The sequence below is a fragment of the Macrotis lagotis genome, chromosome X (genome assembly GCF_037893015.1).
Source record: "Macrotis lagotis isolate mMagLag1 chromosome X, bilby.v1.9.chrom.fasta, whole genome shotgun sequence".
Classification (NCBI taxonomy): domain Eukaryota; kingdom Metazoa; phylum Chordata; class Mammalia; order Peramelemorphia; family Peramelidae; genus Macrotis; species Macrotis lagotis.
Window position 1 is genome coordinate 53,317,885 of NC_133666.1, and position 25,486 is coordinate 53,343,370.

The 25,486-nt window shown below is 40.2% G+C and overlaps 1 protein-coding gene across 2 annotated transcripts in view; it reads right to left on the reverse strand.

The window, feature by feature from the left end:
* HDX (highly divergent homeobox) overlaps positions 1-25,186 on the reverse strand; it is a 105,231-nt gene extending 80,045 nt beyond the window's left edge. For both annotated transcript variants that reach the window (XM_074208715.1, XM_074208714.1), the window contains exon 1: positions 24,908-25,186. The gene's annotated coding sequence lies outside the window, so the exon portion shown is untranslated. The remainder of the gene's footprint in view (positions 1-24,907) is intronic.
* Between the last annotated feature and the right edge of the window lie 300 nt (positions 25,187-25,486).

Sequence of the window (25,486 nt, forward strand, 5' to 3'; positions counted from 1 at the left end):
CAGCTTGGGGAGCAGAAAAACTTCCTGCAGAAGATGGCCAATGAGTTGCTTTTTAATGGAAGGCAAGGGCTTGAAGTAGAGATGAAGAGAAAGAACATTTCAGGCACAGGGAATGGCTTCCATTCAAAATGGCCAAAATGTTTTCAAATGTTGTGTTTAAAGAGCTGGATGGAAGTAAAACACATCATAAGATAGCCTGAAAATTTGCTTGTCCAGGGTATTTTGGCCTTAACTTTGTTCAAGGAAATTAATGGGAAGAGACAGAGGAGTTAAAGCTAAATCATGGAGGCTGCCCCTTCCCCCTCCTATAATTTAAGTAATGAAGATGAGATAGGTTAAAAGACTTATTAATAAGTTCATACAGCTTGTCCAAATGATGCAGAATTACACAAGGGTTCAAAAAAACAATCAACATGTAATAGCATGGTCGAGGCTTGTAGAACAGTAATGCCAGGAAATGGGGTATTATTCAGTTTGGCTAAATATTTTCCTTAATCAAGCTTTTGTTTGCAAGTCTCCTGTTCATTTAATCATTTATATAAGGTCACAAGAAAAAGAGGAACATAGTGGATGGTACATACTAGAACAGATTCCTAACCCTTAATATCAATGCCAAAGTACTGCTTCTTCTGAAAGGTTAACTAAACTTTAGTTTTATTTGGCTTTGTGTACCATTCCTTAGAGAAGTTCACGATCTCAAATTCTAAAAGGTAATTTCAGGGCTTTTTGATTTGATCCAGGACAAAAATGGGCATGATATTCTGTGAATTTGAAGTTCTCTGTGTAAATTAAACATCAACATTTTATCTTCATTGTTAATGGCATGGTAAAAAAAAATATGAGGAGGGGTGGCTAGGTGGTGCAGTGGATAAAGCACCGGCCCTGGAGTCAGGAATACCTGGGTTCAAATCCAGCCTCAGACACTTAATAATTACCTAGCTGTGTGGCCTTGGGCAAGCCACTTAACCCCATTTGCCTTGCAAAAAACCTAAAAAAAAATCTGAGGAGTTAGATTCATATCCAACTTACTGACCTAGGACCTGGAGCACTGCCTTAGACCTCAGTTTCCTCATCTGTAAAATGAGGAGTCCCTCTGAAATAGAGGGTCCCTTCTAGTTTTAGATCTATGATCCTATTATCCAATATCAGACTTGGAATTTTTGAAAAGAATTATGGCACAATTTAAATATGTGATTATTAGATCTCCAAGCCCATGTAATAGGAGAGGTCAAAAAGAGGCTCTACTTACGCAAGCATCATCTCTTTGGTGACCTTTTCTGGCTATTATGACCATCATACTCCCCTCCCCTTTGTCACCCTTCTCCAGGGTCCTGCCTTCCCATTCAATCCCTTTAGGTCATGATTCGTTAAGCTACCTAATTCCAGTGTGACTAGACAGTGAGATCATTGTCTTGGGCTACCATTTCTTCACTCTTCCCAGTTATGGCTCCATCTTTGTGCCATTTTCTTCAAAAAGGCAACAAAGGGCAGCGAAGACTTTCTAGTGTTATTTTTGTCAATGATTGAATCTTTTAAGGTATTAGGAAAGCAATAAATCAGTGTCAAGTTTCATTGAGGGGCAATTTATTATGATGAATGAGGTGCTAGAGTAGAAGGTAGAAAGACCTGGATTCAAATCTTGCCTCTAACTGTTTCTAGCTACAGGACTCTGAACAACTTAATCTCTCTCGGGCTCAGTTTTCTCATCTGTAAAATAGGGATACCTACAAATATCTATTTCACAGGGTTGTCAGAAGGTTCAGATAACAGAATGATATAAAACTCTACAAGCACATTAAAACTAAGGATGAGCTGTCAGAAAGTATATAGATGATAATGTTCTATAAGAATCTTTTAGAAATATCCCTACTGTGTGAAAACTTATTGATCAAACCTTCCTCTCCTGAGAATCCTGAGTGAACAAGTCATTCTGGACAGCCAAACATTCCAGATAGCAGAGGAGTCACTTCTGTGAGCACTCAAGTTTTTTGGTTTCACTCATTTGGTGTACAAATCTTTCCAATAAGTAGTCTAAACTTCTCTGTCTTCTTTGATCGAAGATACTGAACATATTTTCTTGAGAACTCATAATTGTAATTACAGAATTACAGACTGAGTTAAACCTTCTCACTTGACAGAGAAAAAAACTAGCCTTGTGGGGTAAAATGACTTACCCACAGTCACAGATCTTGGACCATAGGGCAAGATGAGGATCTAGGTATCCTGACTGGGTGCTTTTTGAATGATTAGACAGAACTATAATATAGTGAATGGTTCAGGATCTACTGAAGCTGTGAAGGGCTATTTACCCTGAAAATACTATGAATAGGCACAGTTTAATTTTATGCCTATATATCCATATATGTGTGCATACACACATACTTAGATATCTTAAATTAACTTTCCATCTCCTTCCTTCCTACCAGCTATTATTTTTCAGTGGGTTTATCCCTAACTACATTCCTTCCATTTTTTCCTCAATAATCTCAGAAGTCAGGTAATCTAGTCCATTAGAAGTGCACATAAAGTAAGAGGAAAGAGATTTTAAGTTGAGGCCTGAAGTTCCCAATACTTTTCAAGCCTTAGGCAACTCCCCTTTTGGAGATTCATCTACTTTCTTTTTTGTGTGGGTGATGTTCCTAAGAGGTCTGGATGCTCAGTGCCTGCATCTGATAAGTTATTATGGTCCCCTTCTTTTCCTCTAAAAGACCTATGTAGGGTTAAAAAAGGGGCTTCATTTTTACTGCCCTCAATTCACACTGAGAAAGAGTTGGAAATAAAGTTTGATTAAAATCAGCATATTTGAAGATCCTGCCAGTAGGGGTTTTGGCAAAGTGATACAATTTATTCCATTAATAGCTTAATGAACCAAATGTCAGAGACATTACTCCAGTTTTCATTCTGCTTAATGCTGATTAAACAAGTCAAACAGAAACATTAGATTAAATATTTAAATTGTTATTAGTAATATTACTTCATCAAGTAAGCAGTAACACAGAAGAAATAAGACTTTAAATTGGTTCTAGAACCTTTGGGTAGGTACCTCCTTCCTAAGTCTTCCCACCAACTACAGCGTGTCTAAGGTTAATGACTGGTCAGGGTCCATTGGTGAGGTATTCCTGTGCAGAATGTTGCAAAGGATAATAGCATCATAGACTGAGAGCTGGAAGGGACCTTAAGAAGACAACTCAATCTAATTCCTCATTTTACAGATGAGGCAACTGAGGTCCAGGGAAATGAAGTGTCTTGCCCAAGCCACTTGCCTAATGAGTGTCTGAGGCAGAATTTGAACTCAGGTCTTCTTGACTCCAAGGTCAGTGCTCTATCCACTCCACCACACTGGCTGAGGGGGGTTGGAATATTCAATGCCCTACTCAACATGGAATTCCTTTGCTTCTATCTCAGTCATTTAACTCAAATAAAGGGGAGCAAAGAAGAGTAGCAAAGGGGAAAAAGAACAATCCCTTTCCTCTTGGTTTGGCTGTGCATTTTCCTGATTCCAAAAAAGGTTGGGGGCTCTAAGTACAGTCAGAAATAGAAATGAACTGAACCAGACCCAGGAAAGTTTATTAAAGACAATGTACACACAGACCTACAAATAGATAGATGCTCTCCATTTCTGGGGCTCCCCAGTATGCCCTGAGCCGAAGTAAAATGCTAGAAGACTACTTATCCCCTTTGGCAAGGGGGGAACAGGGGGCACTATGTCATTATTTCATCTTTACTCTGATAAAGAAAGAGTTATCTGTTAACTCCAGGGAAAAAAGAGGAAAAACTCAATTCCTCATCTGCAAAACGAGGGATTTGGGACTAAACATTCCCTCTGGTCCCTTCCAACTCTAATAATCTATGAGTCTGTGATTTCTAACCTACAAAAAGATAAATTTCATTATAACAACAGTACAGACTAGAATAACAATATCTACTCCCAAACAATCTCACTGGAAATTATCATGTATGCTAAGAAAAGTTATATTTGGGAGATAATGCACAGACATAAATAAAGGGCATCCTCTTTTCCCCCAATGCCATATTTCCCAGCCCTTTCTTCTTTGGGCCACCAAAAAAAGGGTTAACCAGATCTCCAATGCAGTGAAATCCCACACAATTTAAGCCTTAGTCTCTTTTCACAGACAGTGAAGTTATAAAATAAATGGATGGAGATAAAAAATAAACAGATGGATCTGGAATAGCTATTCCCTAGAAAAGCCAATCGATGGCAGAGCATTCAACTGCTAACTCATCAGAAGCCCACTTGCAATTTCACGGGTTTCCTAATATGAAGAAACATACCTAATGCAGTTTGTCTTGGAAGTCAATAGCTGCCCTTAAGAAAAAAAATCAGCTCTGAAGCAAATGAGAAGTTCAAATTAATCCCTGTAAATGAAAAGCTGAGCCACAAACAAGATTTGCTGATGTCAAGCTCCCTTCAGAATTATACTAAATAATCACTGCCTTTCACATACAGGTGTCTTCCACCACTGGCAAGCTTCGACATCCACTCAACCATCTGGGTACAAATACTTTGAATTATGGATTTGATGCATGCTCCAGGGTTTGCCTGCCCCATCATCAATCAATTCTTCTCAAAGTAGGCAGGGGAGTGAGAGCTTAGTTTAAAAAACATAACAAAGCCAGAGTCTCTTCTTACTGGAGGTTTTTCACAGTTTGTGATTGCCAAACATCACTTTTCCCCTGGCACTTTCCTTCCTTTTGCCAATGTCCCAGTAACAGGGCCCTGGGAAACCTACATCTAGTCAAAACCAGGTGACCTTCTCTACATTCCATGCCCTAAGATCCATATCACCGATGAACAAATAGGAGGGAGGTGAAGTGGGTATCAGTTATTCTCACAGAAATGCTGGTGGAGCCTGTCTACATCCCCCTTTGGGGAGTTTGAAAGTCAACAGCCTTAAGAAAGTTGCTGCTACACTCTGAGCCTCAATTTTTCATTTGTCAAATGGAGATAAGAATTCTTGTCCTATCTGCCTCCTGGGGAAGTTGGAAGGAATATGGAGATAAGGTATGGAAAAGTACTTAGTACTGTGTAAAGGAGCATATTAATATAAATTCAACATGTAATGGCCAGGCTGTTCACACTCATCAATGGATCTATGGTGCCCCTTGCACAGTTCCTTCTCTAAGCATGGTGCAGAAGGCATCATTCAAGGAAGGGGTCTTGCTTTTCTGCTCTTAAGCATCAATCACAAATTGGTAAATCATGAAACAAAATGATCTCAGTAGAATCAAACTTGCAGGTAACCAGAAGGGAAATGAAGAAACTCATAGGTGTAAGGAGCCAAGCAGTCAATTATCATTGACGATTTTCACATAAAAAGCAGAATAGACATGGAAAAAGAAATTATTAAGTCATGTAGTAAAAGTGAGGAATAAGAAGAGGGCAGCCCAAATGCTTGAAGGCCAGCCAAGAAATATTTCAAGAATAATGTTCTCAGGACACTGGGGTGGGGAAGAAACCTCTAGGAAGGATTTATGAAAAAAAAAAAAAAAACCAAAAAAACAAAAACCAAGAATCCCAAAGGATGAGAAGTCAAGGGGGAAAGTAGTATCTGTACTGGAGGGTCTAGTCACATTAATCAGGTCAGCTTTTCCAAAATATTTTCTCTTAGAAGTAAGAAAATACACAGTAATGAATTTTATAATGACATTTTGCCATTTCTAAATCAACGGGTAGTATAAACTTGCTTCTAGCAACCTTTATTATGTTCTGTGATTTATAATGAACAGCTCTCTTCTTTTCAAAAAAAACATATTCCACCGTTTACTTTTCTTGTTTTTCCTTTACCTTTAAATTAACTTGTCAGAAGTTGCAGAAGGTTAAAAAATTTCAATAACTTCTAATGCTATCTCTAGCAATAGATACAAAGTGTGCTCTACTGGTATGAAAGTACATTAGTTAAATGTTTGCTAGGTCAAAGTCGCTGAATATATTTTGTGCACATGCTTTCCTCTTCTCTTTTTTTATTTTAATTTTTTAATTTTATTTATTTAACGCAATGGGGATAAGTGCCTCGCCCAAGGTCACAGAGTTAGATGATTATTAAGTGTCTGAGGCCAGATCAGAACTCAGGTTCTCCTGACTTCAGGATTGGTATTCTATCCACTGCACTATCTAGCTGCCCTCCTCTTCCCTTTTAAAGAAATAATTGGTCTCCATTGTTCATTGGAATATGAAACAGAGAGAGCTTTTAGAACTCCTTAGGAAATCCAGAATACATTTATATCCTAGCTTGGTTTCCATTGCTTTATTGGAAAGATGAAACAGGAAACTTTTAGAATTCCTTGGGCCATTCAGATCAAACTACATTTACATTCGAACTTACAACTTTATCAGGGAATAAAGAAATTGAGAAATTGTACATTGACTTCATTCAAAGAAATCCTAATTAAAAAAAAAATCCTAGAGTTAAATAATACATTGTCACTTAGTAGGAACTTAGTAAATTTTCACAGGAAACTAAATGGAGATAGAGTTATATGCAGGAGATCTGTTTCTGCCCAAAAGGTTCAAGACCACAGAAGTTAATATTTGCAGCAGGAAAGGACAATTAGCAAACTGATGAATTCGCACTGTTTATAATTATATTGTGGATGTTAATTTTTTTAGTTTCATTAGACCCTTATGCCTTGATTACAAGAGCCAATATGTGAAAATACTTAGAAAATTCAAGCACATTCTCAATCACTATAAGACACTGAAGAGATTCTGCCTTTGTTGAAAAGACTAAACACACACATGACTAGAGTTGACAAGGGACATGTTGGGTGGGTATCTGCTCTGGTCTTCAGTTATAGGATCACAGGATCTAGACCTGTGACAACTCTACAGTGTGGTAACTGCCTCTATCAGTGCAGGTCAGCTCCTTCTTAACAACTTAAATTCTTTGGGAGTTTCCTACAACACTGAAAGTTCATGTGATTTGCTTAGGGTCATATAGACATTATTATGTCTCAGAGCTCCGTGATGATACTTGAACCTAGATATCCTAAATGCAGCAAATATATTCCAACTAAAGGCCAAAGCTTGGTAAAGTGGGTAGGACAGCTGAACGACAGTGTCTGGCTTATAGGAGGAAGGCCAAAGACAATTATTCAATGAATGGGTTGTTTTTGTTTACATTACTATGCCCTCAGCTAATGAAGCAAAACACTTCCTCCATTATTGCAGCCAATAGTTAATGAAAGTGCTCCTATTTTCACAAGCACAAAATGTTCAAATCTGACAAGTCTTCCATTTCACACTAGGGAGCAGTAAGTTTAAAGTGTTTCTTTTCATTTGTTAATTCCATTCAGAGAGAAGCTAGAGCATCCCTAGTCCTATACAAAGGGAATGTGATTTTCAACTATTCATTATACCAGAATAATCTGGATGTCCTAAGGAGTCCATTACAATGGGATTTTGCCTTTATTACCTCTTCTTTCCTTCATTTTCCCAGCCCCTCTGCTAAATCGCCCAGCCAAAGTTCAGTCAGGTAGTTAGAATTCATTTTGGAAAGGCTGAAATTGTTTTTCTTTACTTGGGTTTTACTAGGACGAGATTTTGGTGTACTTTTCCAAATCAGATTTACACAGTACATTTTCCCAGAACAAAGAAACACACCTATGCTTAGAATGTCACCTAGATAGAAGGAGAAAGAGTCCTTTGTAGTCCTAATTCCATATTAACCAATTAAAAAGGGGAGGTGAGAGGGTTTCCAAATACCTGAGAGACATTATTCTTGCAAATTGCTGTCTAGTTCTAGAGAGGTTAGTAAGATTTGTCAAACCTCAAAGTCTAGTTATAGGTAAATCAATGGTATCATTTATAATTTACCTCATCTAATCAGAATCATCCTGGAAAGAGATTTAAAGATGGGAGGGATCTTAAAAACTGAGTCAAATCTCCTCACTTAATTTTTTCTTTTCTGGTCATCAATTCAGGGAACTCCTAATGTGAAAATTTTCTCCATGGAGGCAAATTGGTAACTTCAGCTTGGAAAATTCTCTAGAGACCCGGAGTGTTTGTAAAACTGCTTGCCTTAGCAAAAACAGATCCTAAACCCTGGTCATCCAAACTCCCAAGCTGCCCCTCTGCCCATCAAATCAAGGAAGATGGAAGGAGAGAATATTTCTAAGGTGCCAGGCACTTGGTACATACTTGTTCCTTTCCCCTTCCCCCTTCTAACCACTCTGACCACGATGCCCCTCAGCCCATCATTTTGTAGATGAGAAAACTGGGGCCTACATAGGTGAAGTGACTTGCTTAATGTCACAGCTAATTAGAAACAATCTTCTAATTCCCAGCCCAGTGCTCTTGCCCAAAATTAGCTGATTGTCTTTAGACTAAGAGGCTGAACTCAGTGATTAAAGAGTCCACATAATACAGTCCAAAGACAAATCTGCTGGTAAGAGGAATAAAATAACTACCTTTCCCTAAACCTGTAGAATTAACACTATAATTTCATATCACCACTATGCATGGATGGATGGATTTAAAAGTAGACTTACACAGAAGGCCACAAACTGCTAAAATGGGGTTCCTGGGAACACCATCATTGTCACCACCAGGGCAAGGAGAATAAGCACCGGACCTTCCAACAAAAGGGAAACCAATTCTAATACTATATAGAATATGATGCTGTCCAAGATCTAACAGAGCAGTACAATACAACAAATCTAAAAAACATGTATTAAATGGTGCTGGCATAGCGAGAATACATTTCCATAAACCATGGTCCCTTATCCTCAAGAAAATTAGGGGAAGGGGAAGACACAAACACAGACTGTTATAAAATACACAGATCTAAGTCTATTAGAGGGTTACAAAACCAAAGGCCTCAAGAGGTCTGAGTGGAGGGGAGGGTCATAATAAGCTGGGGAGAACACAAAAAAAGATTTGAAGAGGTACCATTTGAGTTGGGATTGAATAGAAGAAAAGGAATTCAATAGGAAAGGAGGAGGGAGGACATTCCAAGCCCAGAGAACAATCTGAACAAAAGCATGACAAGTGCACTCGGTAGTTCTGATTCTGTTGACATCATTCAATTCAGGTAGCTTGACAGCCATTTGCAAGGAAAGACCACCATGGCTGCTTAGAAGGTATTACATTCACTTGTGTTTTTCTTACACATCTTGCTTCAATATAACTGTCAGGCCCGAGAGACTGGAATAGCAACTTGCAAAGCAATTCCCTCTCCTCTGGTCCATAGTCTCAAAGGATGCTGAGAGATACAAAAGAGGTAACCACTTTTTGTCATCCCTTGGAGATCATTTGCCCTTCATTTAACAAGTCTTTATTAAGCATCCATTGTGGACAAGCACTAGTAATGCAGGCTGGGCTATATAAGTCTTAAACTAATTTTAAGGGGGTCAAGAGAATCAGAACAAAAAAATATCACTTCTTTAAACTTCAGGGACCAAAAACATGAAAGGGGCTGCTTCATAAAGAAGGACCAAAAACTGTGTGGAGGGATTTGCTTGAACATAATAAATTTTATTAACTTTATGTATTTAATCAATTATTTTTGGGTGCTCATTAATTTCATTTCTGCCTTAGATTATAAAGTCTCAGAAGGTGAGGGTCAGCCAATCTAATCCAACAAACGTGCCTTTAACCTTTATTAAGTACAGTACAAGGCTCTTGGTTACAATCTGAGGACATAAAACTCCAAATGACAAACAGTTCATGTCTTCGAGGAATTTATATATCATGAGGTGGATACAAGAAGGAAACCTAGACACATAAATGATTATTTGAAGAGGAGCCAAGGACACACAACATGTTCATTTGTACAATACCCAGCATAGTGCTTCACACAACATTTTACTCATTAAATGCTTCTGATGATGATAATGAGTAAACATCAACTAAGGGGGTAATACAGAAAACCTGTTCCACTAATAAGTCTCAAATCAGTCAGGATGATTTTTATCAGTCCCAGAGTCCTATCGATTCATCGTGCAGATTTTTTTTTATATTCTTAATGAATACAGAACTTCCTTTGCTATGTTAAAAGTCAAATCATTAAGACAACACAATATGTCCTCCAAAGAGTCCTGCTGTCACATAAGAAGACAATTCACCTGACTCTGGATTTTCCTCTCTAAGTAAATGGAGTCCTGCTCTCAGCAAGAGGTTGATGCTAAAACAGCTTACAGATAAGTTCAAGGGATCCAAAGCTAGAAGGGACCAGAAAGGTCAGCTAGTTCAACCCCCTCATTCGACAGAGGAGGAAACTGAGGTCCAGGTGGTCTGGACAAGCCAGGCTCCACGCAACTGAAAGCAGTTTCATTTTCCAGATCTTCACCAATGCAATGCTGGAGGCAAACAGCATTGGTTTTTTTCTTGACTGCTCCCCCAGTGCCAGCCCTTGAAACATTCTAAGCTGCAGGCAGTCAAACTTAAAGTATGACGACAATGGGGACTTCATCCTAGCCTTCTCTCTATTTTTGCCACATGTCTCTAAGTATTGGAATCTCACAGCAGCCAACAAGGATATAAGAACTTTGAAGGGGCCACTGTATCAAGAATAGTTTTCAATAGCTATAGATGCACTAGGGCACTAATTGGTCCCTTAGAAAGCTGTGGAATCCACTCTAACAAGTGCCCAGCTGGAGAAAATTGGACTAAAACTGACCCACTCCATCATCTCACTGTGACTCACTGATACAAGGAGAGTTGAGGGCTCATCCAAAATAGATCACAGGTGGGCTTAGAGAGGGAGGAGGATTCTTTTTGATAAATGACTGCCTGATATTCAAAGGTGGCCTTCTCTTGCCACTATGTCTTCCTAAAAGAGTATGCCAGGCAAAAATCAAAGATACTTGTAGTTCCTGTAATGCCTTCAAGCCTGTTCTTGCAAAACTGATTCTACCACAGTTTATAAAATTCCCCTTCTGTTCAGCCTCACTCTTGTGTTTAACCTTTGTTCAGCTTGGCCAAGGAGAGGACAGAGCTGTTCAAGAGAGACTTCTAAAGGATGTAAGACAGAGATTCTGACTATTACCAAAATACAGTGGCAACAAATATAGGGATATTGGTCAGGGGACCAAGCAAACCACAGAAAAATCAAAGCAAACCCAAACACAGAATTATACAGAACTACAAGTTATCCTTGACTAGAACCCGACTAAGAAATTCTCTCTGTCTCTTACTTATTTGATTATTTCAATCTTTCATTTTCATTTCTCTAACTTGTTCTTACCATTCGATCTAGTCTTTGCTGGTTTAGAGGAAAATGCCCTAAGGATATCTCAAGGAGATCTCTCCTTGACTTCTCCATGCAGGCAAAGGGTTTCATCTCTGCTGAGAGAAGGAACATATTTTAAAACCTCTCCCTCCTTTGACATTGGGAAAAGTTTGAGGGCAGGAAGAAAAGCGAAATGTTAACAAATATACCCTTACTGTATTTGTCCAAGCTAAATACCACCAATGGATTAAACTTACCCCTCTCCCCACCCCAGTTAAGCCCAGGTCCTTGCTCTCCCCAAAACTCATGAGGCCTGTTCTCACCTTTGTGTCTTCTTATACATGCTTCCAACCATGTGAAATACCCTTACAAATACCCACTGGACTAGGAGTTCTGAGGGAAGTGCCCTAAAAACTAGGGTACTATGGAAGATGTTCAATTAATACTGGCTAACTAAATGAGAAGCAATATAGCCCCACTCCACTCATCTATGGTATCAGCCTTCCAAATGAAGCAGTTTTCATTACTTACTTTGGGGCACAGATAAAGAATCAAAAAGCTTTTTGTTTCACCCTACTTGGAAATGGACCACTTGGGTTAAGGTGATCCAAATTATTCCCTTACTCTCTGTAAGCCCAGGGAAGGAAGCAGAACCAAGAGCTTGAGATGTTGCTGGAAGAACAGCAGGAGTCCCTCAAAATGAGAGGAGAAATTGCCCTGGACACAAAGGCAAGCATGGCTATTGGATGAACTAAGGGTCTTCACTACAGGCTACATTGCAAGAAAGCATGAAGGGCAACTTAGAAAACATCTATGAGGACAGTTTCATACCAAGAATACCCCTAGAAAGGGCCGTTGTCATGGCAAATAAGCCTGAACCTCTGGTTTTATCCAATCCCATTCGTAGTGCTTTTTTTTACCAAGGGCCTTCTCCACCAAGACTGACTTACTTAACTTGGAAATAGCTGAACACAGAAGAGAGCTCAGTTTTTGTTGAGTTTTTTGGTCGTTTGCCAATGACTCCTCAATACATTAACCTCTCTCTTTTTTCCTAATACAGAGATATATCTGGCCCCAAACTATCCACACAACCAGTTAGACTTTATTGCAATGCAAATGTGCAAAAAAGAAGGCAATAGTCATATTCCCACTCAGTGATCTTCTAACATCTCTACTGCAGTTAGAAGAAGTACCTGGCATCTAAGTGCCCAGCATCTTTTCCTTGAATACCACCTGGGCTGCTAACTGGTTGTAAGCTGCCCTTGGCAAGTCTTAGCAAATGGTTTTATGAACTGATATGATTGACTAGATCTGCAAACTAAGTAATCCTTTTTTTTTTTTAAATTTTATTTATTTAAGGCAATGGGATTAAGTGACTTGCCCAAAGTCACACAGCTAAGCAATTATTAAATGTCGAAGGCTGGATTTGAACTCAGGTCCTTCTGATTCTAGGGCTAGTACTCTAACCACTGCTCCACCTAGCTTCAAGTGCCAAGCAAAGGTGAGAGCACATTGTAATTGGTGGGGGTTTTTATGAATGAGTGGGTTATAAGATTGGATAAATTTTCTTAGATTAATATATTGATTTAGTATTCATTCATTCATTCATTCACTAAAGACTTATTCGATGCTTCTGTATGTCAAGAATTTCACAAGGTACTGAAGATACAAAGACAAAAATTTAAATAGTTCCTGCTCTCAAGGAGAGTACTTTTCTTCAATTAAGAAAAAAAATCCTGAACAAAGGCCAATAAATACAAAGTAAATGGAAATTAATTTCCTGGGTAAGTGTCAAGGAACTATTGAAATTTGAGTAGGTCTCACAGAAGATGTTAAGCAGTCTTTTTTTTTAGGTTTTTCTTGCAAGGCAAATGGGATTAAGTGGCTTTCCCAAGGCCTCACAGCTAGGTAATTATTAAGTGTCAGGCCAGATTTGAACTCAGGTTCTCCTGACTCCAGGGCCAGTGCTCTATCCACTGGGCCACCTAGCTGCCCCATTAAGCAGAGTCCTACAGATAAGGGGTAAGGAAAGAGTACATCCCAAGCATTGGAGACAAGTGCAAGAAATGGAGGTGGGAAATGGATAAATATCACAGGCCAGTTTGGTTAGAAGACATGATGCAAAAAGGAGAGTTAAGTGCAATAAGTCTGTTGCAGGTAGTCTGCAAACATAATGAATAGGGATCTCAATACACTATTCATAATACAATGGTAAATTACTGGGTCTATACCCTGAAGAGATGATGAAAAAGGGTAAAAACATCACTTGTACAAAAATATTCATAGCAGCCCTGTTTGTGGTGGGAAAAAATTGGAAATCAAGTAAATGTCCTTCAATTGGGTAATGGCTTAGCAAACTATGGTCTAAATATGTCATGGAACACTATTGTTCTATTAGAAACCAGGAGGGATGGGAATTCAGGGAAGCCTGGAGGGATCTGCATGAATTGATGCTGACCTAGAGGAGCAGAACCAGAAAAATACTGTATACCATAACAGCAACATGGGGGTGATGATCAACCTTAATAGACTTGCTCATTCCAAGAGTGCAACAATAAGGGACAATTTGGGGCTCTCTGCTATGGTGAATACCATCTGTATCCAGAGAAAGAACTGTGGAGTTTCAACAAAGACCAAGGACTATTAACTTTAATTTAGGGAAAAAACTGCTATCTTATTGTCTGATCTTGCTATCTCTTATACTTTATGTTTCTTCCTTAAGGATATGATTTCTCTCTCATCACACTCAATTTAAATCAATGTATAACATGGAAACAATGTAAAGACTGGCAAATTGCCTTCTGTTGGGGGTGGGGGGAGGGAGTAAGATTAGAGGAAAAATTGTAAAACTCAAAATAAATAAATAAAATCTTTATTTAAAAAAGAATACAATGGGGGCATGGCTAGGTGGCTTAGTGGATAAAGCACTGGCCTTGGAGTCAGGAGTACCTGGGTTCAAATCCGGTCTCAGACACTTAATAATTACCTAGCTTTGTGGTCTTGGGCAAGCCACTTAACCCCATTTGCCTTGTAAAAATCTAAAAAAAAGAATACAATGGTAAATATGAACAGGGCTTGAATAGCAAGGGATCAAAGAATTTGGTTATAGAGGACTGTTTACAGTTGAGCTGCTCAAACTTGGAAAGGAGGAAAGTGAAGTCATAGCACAACTTGAACATGTGAAATAGCTAAGGGTTAAAGAGTCTGAAAGCCACAGTGAAAAGGAAGAAGAGATTTAGGAGGAGGGAAGCATAGGGAGAAATGAAAGGACAGGTGCTGTAGTCAAATAAAGGCATTTCAGAGTTCTTGGCCATGGAATTGTGGTGAGTTGTGATTATGACCTTTGGTGCAACTGAGCTGGAGTAGAAGAAAAGTCATAGGAGATAAGGAGGAGGATCATCTGAAAGGTCATGATGCTAGATGAGATATCATCAGGTATACTGGAGTTCCTAGTATAAGGGCCTAGGTTTAAGTAGAAAACACTTTCTGATGGCATATTATTTTTGGTGGCATAAGTAGAATCTAGAAATGTGAGCCTTTGTTCCAGTAGAACATAAGTTCCCTAAGGACATGGGCTTTTTACTTTGTATCTCTAGTGCATTGCACATAGTTGGCATTTTAACAAATGCTTTCAAGATGAGACAGGAATTCTATTTTACTATGTTCTACTCTTAAAATCAGCGTTAATAATTCATTTTGTGATCTTATTCTAAGTTATCGTAAACAAAATAATAACATAACATAGGCATAATGGATATATTAATTTCCTGTAATTTGATTAAAGCAGGGTGATTGATTCCAATGTGGTCTTCCTCTCTTTTAGATAAAATTCCATTCTATAAGCTTTAACTGGGACTTCTTAACAGAGAATGCATTTTAATGATGCACACTGTGGGATAGAGTGCCAGGAATGCTGGATTTGGAGTCAAAGAACCTTGCTTTTCCCACTTAGTGGCCTTGAATACATCCCTTGCTCTGCTTGGGCCTCAGTTTCCCCATCTATAAAATGATGGGTTTGGACTAGAAGGCCTCTAAGATCTTTATAGCTCTAAAATTATCCTATGATTCTTGGAAATAGATTAATTTAATAGATCATAGGACAGGTATTAAGCTGGGATCCACAAATACTCAGGGAGACTGTGGATCAATTTTCAGGGTTCATGAACTTGGATGAGGAAAGCTCAAATCTTTATTTTTAGTAATTTTGAACTGAAATTTGGCCTATATTATTCTAAGAAGGAGTTCAAAAATTTTACCCCATTGCCAAAAGAACTTATCACACGAACAGGCTGAGAATGTCTGTCTTAAAACAATCACTATCAGATAGGCTGGAATATGATATTCCAGAAGACAAAAGAGCTTGAATTACAACCAAGAATCAATCACCCAGCAAAACTGAGCATACTCTTTCAGCAGAAAAGATGAACATTCAATGAAAAAAGGGACTTTCAAACTTTCATAATGAAAAGACCAGAGCTAAACAGAAAATCTGACTTTCAAATACAAGACTCAAAAGAAATATAAAAAGGTAAACAGGAAAAGGAAATCATAAGGAACTTAAGATTAAACTGTTTACATTACTACATGGGAAGATGATACTGACAACTCTCAAAAGAACCTTTTCATTATTAGGGCAATTAGAAAGAGTATATATATGGAGAGAGGGCACAGGAATGAGTTGAATATGAAGTGATGATATCTAAAAAGAAATAGAATTAAGGGGTGAGAGTCAAATATAATGGGAGAAAGAGAAAGGGAGAGGTAGAATGGGGGTAATTTATTCACATGAAAAAGTCAAGAAACGCTTTTGCAATGTAGGGCAGAGGGGGGAGAGGAGAAATGAATGAACCTTACTCTCATCAGAATTGACTCAAAAAAGGAATACTATGAACACTCAATTGGGTATAGAAATTTATCTTATCCTATAGGAAAATAGGAGGGGAAAAGGATAAGAGAAAGGGGGGTAGGGGGATAGAAGAGAGGGCAGATTGGGAGAGGGGATAGTCAGAATCAAAACACTTTTTTTTCAAGGCAATGGAGTTAAGAGACTTGCCCAAGTTCACATAGCTAGGTAAGTATTATAAGTGTCTGAGGTCACATTTGAACTCAGGTCCTCCTGACTCCAGGGCTGGTGCTCTATTCCCTGTGCCACCTAGCTGCCCCCATAATCAAAACACTTTTGAGGAAGGACAGAGTGAAAGAAGAGAGAGAATAGAATCAATGATAAGATGAAGGTAAAGACAGCTAGCAATAACAACTGAGGGAAATTTTTGATTAATTTTCTCTTATAAAGGCCTCATTTTTCAAACATATAAAGAACTGAGCCAAGTTTATAAAAATAAGAGCCATTTCCAAATTTATAAAAATAAGAGCCATATGACAGATGATCAAACAGTATGAACCATTTTCAGATGAAGTAATCAAAGCAATTTATAGTCATAGGAAAAAATGCCCTCCCTCACTACAGATTAGAGAAATTAAAATTAAAATAATTCTGAGGTACTACCTCATACCTATTAGATTGATTAATAGGATAAAAAAAGGAAAATTAAAAATGTTGGAGGGGATGTGGGAAAAATGAGAAATTAATGCATTGTTGGTAAAGTCATGATCTGATTCAACCATTCTGTAGAGTAATCTGGAACTATGCCCAATGGGATATAAAACCAGGCCTATCCTTTGACCTAACAATGCCACTACTAAGTCTATATCTCAAAAGGGATTAACAAAACAAAAAGGAAAAGGACATATACGTACAAAAATATTCCTAGCAACTCTTTTCTTGTGCCAAAGAATTGGAAATTGACAATATATCCATCAATTGGGGGATGGCTGAACAAACTGTGGTATGTAGTAGTATATTATAGTATACTACTATAAGGAAAGATGAGCAGGATACTCTTAGAAAAACCCGCAAAGACACAAGCTGATACAAAGTGAAATATACTATATACAAAGTAACAACAATATTATAAGATGAGCAGCTGTGAATGACTTAGCTATTCTCAGAAATACAATGGTCCAAGGCAACTGAAGGACTTAATATGAAAAATGCTATCCATCCTCAGAGAAAGAACAGATGGAGTCTGAATACAGATTGAAGAATTTTTTTTACTTTATGTTTCTTGAGGGTTCTTATTTTGGTCTACGTCTTCTTTCAACATGACCAATATAGAAACATTTTACATGACTACACATGTATAAACTATATCACATTGTTTGCCCTCTTGATGAGGGGAGGTTAGTGAGGGAGGGAGAGAACTGGGAACTCAAAGTTTTAAAAATGAATGTCAAAAATTGTTTTTATGCGTAACTCTGGGGAAATAAATACTAAGCAAATTATAAAATTCAGAGTCATTTTTTAAATCACTGAATGTGTAGGAAAGAGAAAGGCATGAAGGGAAGAAACTGCGTGGAACTTTAGAAGATCTGTTTAGGAGACACTGTGCAAATTGGATCCAATCAGGTCCCCACTGGACCTATTTCTTCACTTCTAAAATGAGAGGATTGGACCAGACCATCCCTAAGGTACCTTCCAACTCCAAAATTTGACAATCTTACCCTTTCTTCACAAACTTAACACAAGATCACCTTCTAACTTCCCTACTTCTATCATTTCTATCATTCACGGAGATATTTCTATCATATTCTAGCAGTTGCCCATGTTTATATTGGTGTAATCTTTGATTCTTCCCTCAACCCTTCCAGCCAATCAGTTATCAAATCCTATCACAGCCACCTTCCTTAGATCTCAGACACTTTTCTGTTCCATTCTATTACCATAGTTTTGTTGATGTTGCTCAGTTGTTCCCATTATATCTAACTAATTGTGATCCCATTTAGAGTTTTCTTGGCAGGCATATTGGAGTGGTTTGCAATTTCCTTCTCATTTTACAGATAAGGAAACTGAGGCAAACAAGGTTAAATGACTTATCCAGGGTCACATAGCTAATAGGTGTCTGAGGTGAGATTCAAACTCATGAAGATGAGTCTTTGTAACTCCAGGCCCAGCACTCTATTCACTGTATCACCTAGCTGACCTTGTCACCACTTTAATTCATGTCTTTATTATGTGCACCCTCTTCCATTCCTCTCCACCACCCCCACCACCCCTGATTATCATAATAACTTCCTGGCCAATCTCTACATCAATCACATTGCTACTGGATTATTCTTTCTTTTGCACAGATCTGATCATATCACTCCACTGCTTAAAACTCTTTGGCTTACTATTTACGACCAAATAAAGTTTAGATTCTTTAACTGGACTTTCAGGGCTCTACAGAGTCTGGTACTTTGCTCCCTTTATAGACTTCTCTCATGCTATTCCCATCTGTCTGCACTGTGCACTAGATAACCTAGACTACTTATCAGTCCCAGAGTACCTTCCAATCAGTCTCATTTCTGTGCCTTTGTATTTCCATGCCCTATATCAGGAGTTATTGGTATATGTATACTATCCCCATTTCTAGATTGTGAATTCCATGAGGTCAAGGCTTTTTTATGTTACGGTCTTTGAACTGTTCCCCTAAAAGGAGTTGGGCTGGTTACATAGAGAAAATGACAAACGAGAGCTAGACAACTCTCTAACACTACACATTACAGAACAGATGTCAATCTTCATTGTCAGAGGGAGTTTTCACATTTGAATTTTCCTATACCAAAGAAGTCATAGATCCAGATATGCTCCCTCTCCAAAATTATCAAGGATCACATAAGATAAAAGCAAAAAATGTTGTGATCCTATGGATGGGCAGAGTACTCACAGCAAAGAAGTCATGTTTCTTACTCTGACACCAAACACATCCTACACGGACAATTCAGTATTTCAAGGATATCTATAATACCATCAGGGAGGGCATTCCCTGCAATGATGATGATGGCTCTTTTTTAATGAGTTCCTGTGATCACAAGAAAACTATCACTTATTGGTTATAGGTCTTGATGGTGAAAAGCCTTTTGACACTTAATTAGACTGGCTGGCCCCAAACAAATACATAATCCATCCCTACAGCCACACTGTTTTGCTTGGTGGGACCTGCCAGTGTCGTCAATCCGAGCCCAGGCTTTGAGAATCTAGGGTTAGCTCCACACCATAGTGAGGCATTCAAGTAGGACTCTAGTTGAAGACTCTGCACATAGTTTGTTGAAGGTTAAGGAACCTACTAATTTCAGTTGATCTAACCTCTCCTCTGACCAGAGACACAAAAGTACAGAGGAAAGAACACTGAATTTCAGAAGAACTGTGTTCAAATTCTGTGTGAAACTTTGGACAAGTCGATTTACTTCAGTTCTGTCAACTATAACATGGGGGGTAACAACACCTCTAGTACCTACCTCAAGGGCTGTGAGAGCCAAATGGAAAAAAAGATATATGACACTTTGAAAACTTAAAATGCTGTATAAATGTCAACTCTATAGATCCTTTATATATCATCATAAAGAAAAAGTGCATTATTATATTCTTATGGTCCATTAACAAAGCTCTAAGCTCACACATACCAGGTTTGATCTTGAAGGCATTTTAATCATTCTATGGTTCATGCTCCTACCCAGGTCTCCCGAGGGGAACATCAGAATTTTGGCTCATGTTTAGGTTTCCACAAACTAGGGAAGAAAGCCATCAGTCTCCATGAAAGCACTCAGGCTAACAAAACATTAAATATAGAATGAGTTTTATTTAATCCAACAAAAAACTCAAAGGACTCATACCTGAGTCCATAAACTCTCACTTCTGGTGTGCCCTACCTTTTCCAGAAACCTAGACAGTCCTCTAGACCAGAGGGATCTAGCACATGGACAGTCCACAACTCCCACTGAGCACTGGAACCAGATTAAAATGTAACTGAGAAATATTTAGCAATATACAATTACAATAAAACAAAGATAATGTTAATTATGTGGGCTTCTAAGTCAACATACACTTGCAGAGATTGAAGTCATCATCATTTGAGTTTGATTCTACTGCCCTAGATTTATATTATTACTCTTAAATGCTTTCCTCAAAGAGAAAATTAACAGGATTTCTAGAGTCAAGTTATCTTCCCTCTGGCAATCTACCTCCACAGGTATCTGCACATATGACTTAGAGTATCACCCTGAATGAAGCTTGGTATGGTTTACTCCTCTGTGCCATAACTCCCTGCTACACAGTTCTTTTTTCCTTATTCATGAATATTCTCACAGTGTGACTCATCTCCTTCCAAATTTCCATCTAACACTGGTTCCTTTCATTCTCTAGCCTCCCCTCAGTCTGAATCTCTTTACCAGACTATATCTCCAACAGGTGCTGATTCTTCCTCTCCCTAGGGGCTATGTGATCCCACTGGTCTTCATTCTCTAGGTCCTAGAGGGTATATCTGTCTCTTGACTTCCTAATAGTGCACAATGGTGGGCCAAACAATTGTGGAGATGGAAGCCTCTCTCAAAGAAGTCATCTGTGTCTCCTCTCTTTTCTGTTCCCTCCCTTAGGTGGACTTTCTCTAAACTTTCTAACTTCTTAGTTCAGGAGGACCTATCTCCAGGTCTTTCTCTGTCTTCATCTGTTGATGATCTTCCTTACCCGTGAGTGTGAGCATGTCTCTTCCCCTTCTATTCAACAAACACCAAGGGTACTCTGTTACCTCCTGAATCAAATATAAAATCTTCTGTTTGGCATTCAAAATCCTTGACAATGTGGTGGCCTGACCCCCATCTCCTGCCAGACTTTCCAGTCTTCTTACACCTTATTTCTCCCCCTTTCCCACATCTTTTCCCTAATATCGGCCTCCTTGCTGTTCTTCAAACAAAACACTATCTCCTGACCCCCATGCATTTCACTGACTGTCCCTGGTTCTGAGAATGCTCTCCCTCCATGTCTCTGCCTCCTGGTTTTCCTACCTTCCTTCAAGAGTCCACTAAAATCCTACCTTCTACAAGACGACTTTCCTGGTCTCCCTTAATGCTAATATCTTCCTCTGTGATCAGCTCCAATTTGTCCTGTATATGTCTTATTTGGACATATTTGTTTATATTTTGGTTCCCTCATTAAATTGCCTTTGAAGGCAGGGATTGTTTTTGCCTTTCTTTGTATCTGGAATATAATAGGTACTTAATAAATACTTGTGGACTTTACTCACTGATGACCTCTATGTTGTAGAAACTCATTATTGTGTTGTATCCTAGTGTGTCTCCTTCTAACTCCCTCCTGGTGTGTCTCCATAGGAAGCCAGTTCAGATCTTTGATGCACATGGCTTCAATCTCAGCTCTCCCATTAACTGCTGACATTGGTATAAGTCACTTAAGCTGTATGAGCCTCAATTGGACTAACCAGTCCTGATATTCTCTTCCAGCTCTAACTGTGCATATCTTATGATGATCATGGGCTGTGTGGCTGTGAAAGTTGCTCTCCAGTCTCATTAGCACCCACCTCTCCTACCTCTCTGTTCAATCACTGTTTCTAACACTCTGTGTTCTTTTTAAAGGCCGAACCAAAGAACAGAGATGAGGTGAAATTTAATCAAAACAGAAGGAAGGTCTCATCAGTGGGGAAATGAGGATTCAAAATCACAGGAATTCATACCTTCTTAAGGAGACACAAAATGGGAGGAGGGGACAAAATGCTGAGCATACCCAAATTCTCAGTGAAGTAGGAATTAAAATACTCTAAAGATTCTTTGGAGGGAAAATAAATACATTGTGTGTTCATATTTTATATTTGGCATGTTCTTTCCCACCTCAAACATGGGAAGCATCAATTCAGTACATTTCATTCAATCTGCAGTCCAGAGCTTGTTGGACTAATTTTTCAGTGTCTGGTAAAAAACGACCCCATGAATACAATGATAAATGGACACACAGTCCAAAAAAGCCTTGGTGAACTGCACAAATTAGAGAAAGGGGAAAAATTAATGAATAACAGAGAAAAAATTCTCTCTTATTAGGATCAACACACTATTTCTGATGGCCTACAACAGTGATTTTTCCAATTTTTTTCCAATGTTAATCTTGAATTCTACTTAATTGATTCACTAAGTCCCAGAACACTAAATCTTACTAAGGTAATGGGAATAGACATACATAAGTTAAAAATGTCCATGAAGGAAAGAATTGTATGTGAGCATCAAAAAAGTATGAGACCTAAAAATCTAAAAAAAAAATATGAAACTTAAAACAAGGAGAACAAATGATGTCATTAAGAAATGTGAAAGAACAGAAATCCTAACAGTATTTCTCTTTCCCTCTCTCCCCAGAAAGAACTGTAGAAAGAGCAGACGGCATCACTATGGGGTATGATAGTCTGTGGGGGCAATAGCATGTAGTTGGTATATTTTTATAAGAATATTTCTTGAGTATACCATAATGCTTTTCTCTGACTTTCATCTTGGTTCATCTTTGATGACACCTGGATTACCAACTGACTCCATTGTTAGAGCTGGACATATATATTAGCCTGAAGCCTAAGTAATAAGAAATTAGTGACAGATTTCCCAAGTAGGGGACTATTTTCTCTGTCTATGGGCAGATTGTATGTCAGACAGATGTAGCACTTACTTTAAAAATATCATTTGCTTTTCCAGGCAGTCCTGTACTAGGGAAAGAAGACCCTATGTAATGATATTATTTTAAATCATTTAATATTTCTTTAACATTATACTATCATGCAGGATGTGGAACAAAAGGCAGGATCTCCACCTTGAAAGAGTTTGCTTTCCTTTTCAGGAGCAAGACTCTATATGATACGTGAGGGAATTAGAGAATGATTCAGGTCTATATTTAACTAAGTGCTCAAGCTCCCTTTCAGAGTATCGTCTATGATTGCTTTAGGAGCTCAGAGAAGGGTGAGGATCAATGAAAGCTAGTGGTAAAACATTAGATCTGGGGTCCGAGGATCTGGAATAAAATGCCAGATCATATATGCATGTGCATATACACACATGTAATTGTATGTATATGTAGTATGTATATATGTACATGCATATAATTAGATATGTTGACACTGAATATAGATGATCTATATATATGTTCATAAGGTGTGATATGGGGCAATTTTCTTAATCTCCCTCGAGTCTCAGTTTCCTCATCTGACTCTAGATCTGTGATCCTCTGTTTAGTCAGGCAAAGTTTGAGATGAGCCTTGAAAGATGGTGAGACACCGAAGGGAAAGTATTTATGTTGGGGGGCATTTGGGGGGGGGTAAGAGGATGGGGAAAGAGGTAGAAATGAGTAGGGTAGGTGTTCAAAGGACAGTGAAGAGACAGGCAATGGGGAACAGTGAGAAATAAAAGAGAGCAGGTAAGGTAGGGCTCTGAGGGAAGACAGGAAGAAGAGTTTAGTTATAGTGTAGCAGGAGATAGAGAGACACTAATGGTTTTTGAGGAGGGAAACAATATCATGGAAGTGATATTTGAGGAAGATTATTGTGGCAGAGGTAAACAGGATGGCTTGAGGAAGGGGAAAGGGAGAGAGCTAGGGGTTTGTGATCAGTTTAAGATGATAATCTGAATGAGGGTGGGAGCAGTGGAGACAAAGAAGGATGAACAGCTATCAGGATGTGATGACTGCCTTCACATGGAGAATGGAAGAGCATAATGTGATTGTACGATTCCCTGGTGAGTCAAAACCATACAATGGACACCCAACTTCCTCAAGCAATAGCACTTAGCTCCTAGGACTAGATGGTGGAGCAAAGACAGGTTTGGGCCCTCCAGGACAACTCGGCCTATGGAGCCCATGGACCACAGGTCCCAGAGCTCCTTGTTCACAACCAGTCTTAGTCTTTGAGCGGATGTGAGGTCAACTCCAAACTGGAGGGAGACTTAGGGAGGCAAGGCAGTGGGATCTAAGAGAAGGCACTGAGAAACAGGGTTTCAGCCTGAAAAAAAAAGGCAAAGCAGGAGGGAGCTAAATGCCCCAGAGAGGCCCAGGGGCCTCGATGGCCTCAAAAGGCCAGATTCAGGTGGTGAGTTACTGTTTAGCTCTGGAGAATGTGGAGGAACTAAGCAAGGTGGGCTTAAGAGAAGGCCAGGAGAAAGTTGTCTCCCAGTGATGCTGCCCACTGGCACAGTGCTGCGACTCTCCCGGCCACACAGGTCCCAAGCCTAGCAGGTTCCCTTTGGCACTTAGGGTGCCCTCCAACTTCTTTCTCCAAGCTCCTCCTCCTCCTTCCCTTCCAGCCCCAAGGCAGAGGGCAGCCCCCAGCTCAGCGGAGAAGTGCGCTTGCGCACGGCCGCCTGCCCCTCACCGCGCGCCCCACCCTCGCGCAGGTGGGACTGCGCAGGCGCAGCGCCCTCCGCGCGTAAGAGTCGGGCTGTGGGAAAGCTACTGTCCAGTACAATCTAGAAGCGGCAGAATTCGCCCCCCTCTTGTGAGAGGAAAAGGCGCCACCTCCTCCTCCTCCTCCTCTTCCTCCTCCTCCGGCGAGGCCAGGCCAGGCGAGGCAAGGGGCGAGCCCCGAGCTCGGCAGCCCCGGGGCCCCAGGCCCCGGGCCCTCCGGGCTGTGGCCGCGGCAGCCCCCTCCCCTGCTCCGCCCCGCCGCCGCCGCCGCCGCCGCCGGCCGGGCCCCGTGGGGAGCGACGCTGGGCTCCCAGGGCCCCGCGCGGCTGCACGGCCGCCCGGGCTCCGCAGGCCTCGGCCCCTGAGGGCCCCCCGCTGGGCGGGCCAGTAGCTCGGTGCCCTGCCCCCCCCTGCCCTTCACCCCCCCCCCCCCCGGGCCCACTCCACTACGTGCGGGGCTTACCTCCGGGGTGAGGGGAAAGCGGCCGGAATCCGAGGCTCCCCGGGGCGGGCTAGCGCCGGGCAGGGCGGATTCCGCGAGATTTTTCCTGGGTCTCCACCGCCGCCTCAGACAATGAAATCAGCGTGTCCGATCATCAATTCTCATCATGATCGTGACGTCACGGCAGACAGCGGCCAATGGGAGCCCGAGATCAGCTCCGGACAGTCCCCGGCCTCAGCCCAGAACCCACGAGAGGGAGGAAGGGGAGATGGCCGCCTGCAGCGGGGGAGCCTCCTCCCCTCCCAGACCTGGCTGTGGCCATGGCTAGGTCTCTTGGTGTCTGCCACTCCCTCTCCGCACAGCACCGATCACCAAGCATCCCTGCCGCTGCAGGAGCTAGAGATAAGCTTGTTGGGCCGGTACTGCCAGGTCTTCCAACTTGACAATCGCCTACAGGAGCAACCTAATTCTTGCACGCTGCCAAGAGCACGTGATGATGTGTAGCTCTGGGCTTCTTTATGTTATTAATATAGTATTAGAGGGAGAGACATACATTTGCAGTTCATAAAATCCATAGGCACACGCATCAATCCGCGCCAC